The sequence below is a fragment of the Acomys minous genome (assembly GCF_964271855.1).
Source record: "Acomys minous genome assembly, chromosome: 7".
NCBI classification, from domain to species: Eukaryota; Metazoa; Chordata; class Mammalia; order Rodentia; family Muridae; genus Acomys; species Acomys minous.
In genome coordinates, this window is record NC_140488.1 from 87,371,244 (window position 1) to 87,375,425 (window position 4,182).

Sequence of the window (4,182 nt, forward strand, 5' to 3'; positions counted from 1 at the left end):
ACAGTTTATTGGCTGGTTAATTGTTAGCCCCTTAGACATAAAATGTAATTAGACTTTTAGCCAAACTAAGAATATGCTAAATGGTAATGTAATTGAGAAAAAGAACAGAAGGCCAGCCTATTCCATTTAAATTAAATGCAAATATGTTCAAGTGAATGGAGTGTATGTCCATTCAGCTTTCCTTTTCTGTGATCTAGCAACTCAGAAAAAAAAAAAAAAAACAAGGTGAGTCATTTACTGTTTCCTCTCTATTTTATAGCATACTTAGCACATTGCTGACTTACACTTCTTGGTTGCACTCAATGTGGAGACATTCAATTGTTAGCATTTCTGTCAAAAGTCAATTGATTCATTTGGAGCTTCAGGAGTTCCTCTTCCTACTCTGCAGGTCTGTACCAAAACACCTAAATTTTGTAGGAATTCTTTGACAACAAACTAGGTGCTTCTGGCTTTACTACTTATTACTATGGGTTTACTTTGGAATTAGTGATTCTTAAAATATAATTTATTCAGATTACATCCCAATTGTTATCCCCTCACTTCCTTCTTCCCTCCCTCCTTCTTTCACCTATTCCCCTCCCCTAAGTCTCTGACAGGAAGGATGACAGCCTATCAAGTCTCATCTGGATAATCTGCTTACCCTTCCTCTGAGTGCCACCAGGCCTCCCCACCAAGGGGAAGTGGTCAAATATGGGGCACCAGAGTTCATGTGAGAGGCAGTTCCTGCTCTCCACACAACTGTGAAGAATGCACTGTCCATTGACTAGATCTGGATAGGGGGTCTAGGTTTACTGCATGAACTGTCCTTGGTTGGTGCAGCAGTTTGTGCAGGCCTCCCTGGGTTCAGATCAGCCAGCCTTGGTGGTCTCCTTGTGGGGTTCCTGAACCCTCTGAGTCCTTCTATCTTCCCATTCTCCCATACCCCTCTCACCTGGAGTCCAAAGCAAGTCCTAGCATCAGTCCCGATCCCCTGCTGAGTAAAGACTCTCAGAGGACATCCATGTTTGCTAGTATCCAATTATAAGTGAGTAAATATCATGTGTGTCTTTCTGGGTCTTGGTTATCTCATTCAGGATGATCATTTCTCGTTCTATCCATTTGCCTGCAAATTTCAAGATTTCCTCGTTTTTAATAGCAGAGTATCAAATTTATGTTAGCTACCACTTGTAACTACTAATTCCAAAGTTAAAAGGACAACAAAATGAGACATGATGACACATGGCCATCTGCACCACCCTTAGCTCCTGGAATGGTTGCTTTTGTTATAAATGCAACAAAACACTTAACAAAAACAGCATAAGAAGGGATTTCTTTTGGCTCAGAATTTGAGAGTGCTATCCGTTATGGTAGGAAAGGCTTGGCAATGAAAGCAGCAATAGCTTTGCCTGTACGTTCAAAGCTCTTCTAAGTTTTGAAGCAATTTCATTACTGTAAGCCACCTGTAAAGTTTTTAGAAAGCAATCAAGCTAACATACTTCCAATGTGCCACAATACAATGACACAGCGTAAATATTTCCATTCTAGAAAAGAAATGGGAAAATAGTCAGGACTGATTGGACCAAAAGAAGATTAAAACTGATCAGGGAAAGCCAAAGCATGCAGTTCTGTTCTGGTATCTGGATCTTGTGGTGATGTCATAGGGCCTCTAACAGCTTCCAGTGGGCCACCTTCTTCAGTCCAGCAATCCACAACATTTGTAATGGCTGAGTTCCAATCTGTGCTTTCCTCTGTGGAAATCCCATGGCACTGTCACTTCCAGCATCTTATAGTCACTATTAGCAACTTAAGTTTCACCTTCTTCCCTTTACTTAATGGCATCTAAAGACCTTCTTGTAGGAAACCTGATCCTGCAACCCACGGAGTTGCTTGGTATGACTGAAGAACCTTGGTATGAGTCTCCAGGAACTCTTAAAGTATACTTAAGATGCTTACAAAACAATCATCATGTGCACAATGCTGCTAAAGTCAGCTGCCAACTTCAAAGGTACTCTGGTATCTACATCTGTGCTAAGCTCTATGCACCTTGGCAATGGCACATTAGTGGAGAGCTACTTTCAAGCAAGGGATTTTTCAGCACCATTTTCAATTCAGGCTGTTTACTTCCAAGCAAATTTACACTTGCACAAGTTGGAGCCTCTGGTAAGTGTGTTCTTACCCTCAGGCCACCCTTCCTATTGTCCCTGTACCAAGTGAGGTTCCTACTTTTATTTATTTTATTAATTTGTTTTTTAATTTAATTTAATTTTTTGCATATACATTTATTTTATATATTTTATTAATTCATTCATATTACATCTCAATTGTATCCCTTGTATCCTCCCATTCCTCCCTCCCTCCCATTTTCCCCTTACTCCCCTCCCCTGCGACTGTGACTGAGGGGTACCTCCTCTCCCTGTATATGCTCATAAGGTATCAAGTCTCTTTCTGGTAGCCTGTTATTCTTCCTCTGAGTGCCACCATGCCTCCCCATCCAGGGGCCATGGTCAAATATGGGGCACCAGGGTTCATGTGAAAGTCAGTACCCACTCTCCACTCAACTGTGGAGAATGTCCTGTCCATTGGCTAGATCTGCATAGGGGTTCAACGTTCACTACAAATATTGTCCTTGTCTGGTGCCATAGTTTGAGCAGGACCCCTGTGCCCATATCTGCCCATCATAATGTTCTTCTTTTGGTTTCTAGGACCCTCTGGATCCTTCTGTTTCCCCATTCTCCCATGCTTCTCTCATCTAGAGTCCCAATAGGAAGTCTTCCCCTTTGTCCCACTTTCCTGGTAAGTGAAGACTTTCATGGGACATGCCGTTTGGGCTAGTGTCCAGATGTGAGTATATACCATTTGACTCTTTCTGCTTCTGGATGAACTCATTATGATCATTTCTAGTTCAATCCATTTTTCCACAAATTTCTAGAATTTCTTGTTTTTAATAGCTGAGTAGTATTCCATAGTGTAATGTACCACAGTTTCTTTATCTATTCTTCTACTAAGGGACACTTAGGTTGTTTCCAGGTTCTGGCATATACATTTATATTATTACATGTAAGTAAAAAAATTACATACAGCAAGAAGAACCATGAATCAATCAGGGATCATATGAATGTTACATTCAGGATGTTTTGGCTAATTACATTTGGCAACCTTGTAGAAAACAACTTTCCTATCTTGGTGAATGAAATTCTGAATGAAAATCAATCTATCATATCTCATCTCTGCCAACTCAAAACCTCTATCTAGACATAAAAACATCTTAACCCCTATACAGCTAAGGTTAATTGTAAGACTGAACTATCTGGTCTTCAACCCCATCAGATAATTGAGAAGGACTGAAACTTAATTACTTGAGTGAACCGGAAGTGCAGGTTAGCAGCTTCCAAAATGAGAAGGAAAAGAAAAAAAAAAGAATTACAGAGACAGTTTGATGCATGAACAGTCACCTACAACTCTCTATAACATTGGGGTATCATCTTCAGCCTTCTGGCCAAATATATCTGACAGACATGTTTGTGAGACAGGAACTATTGAGGACTTGCTTACCCTGTCTTGGCAGAGTTTGACCATTGACTCTGCCTGATTCCAAGCTTGCCCCTCAGAGTCCTACAGAATGTGACATTTAAAAATGTTTTCATTATTTTAAAGATTAAATGAGACAGGATAACTCCTGGCAACACCCAGCCTACCTCAAAGAAGATGATAAGCATCAAAGAACCTCCGTATGGAGACGGCTTTAAATGTGGCAAACCAGCCACGGGGAAAAAATGTTCTCGTTTCTACCATAGACAAAAGTCTGTCTAAAAATGGGCAAACTTGAGGTTCCTTCTTAATTGTGCTAATCTCTTTAACAATTATATGTCTTTTCCTCACACCTTCCTTGCCTGAAAATTTAACCATTTCCTTTCCTCACTAAACTGAACATCATGCTTTTGTACTGTTTACTTGTTGTCCTTTCCCACTACAAACCAGGGTAAGATCACTAGGTATCAGCCATAGCACAGTGTGAATGCTATACTGTCTTGACATGGACTCTCCAGCACAGCTTAATTCATCCCATTGGAATTCTGCTTCACTCAAATTTTTGGGATACAGAAAGCATACAGATTCACTTCCAGAAGGGGACATGAATGGCTTCTATCCCAATTCCCTTTAGGGGAATTCTCTTTAGAGTATTTGTTCCTATCTGAAACTTTC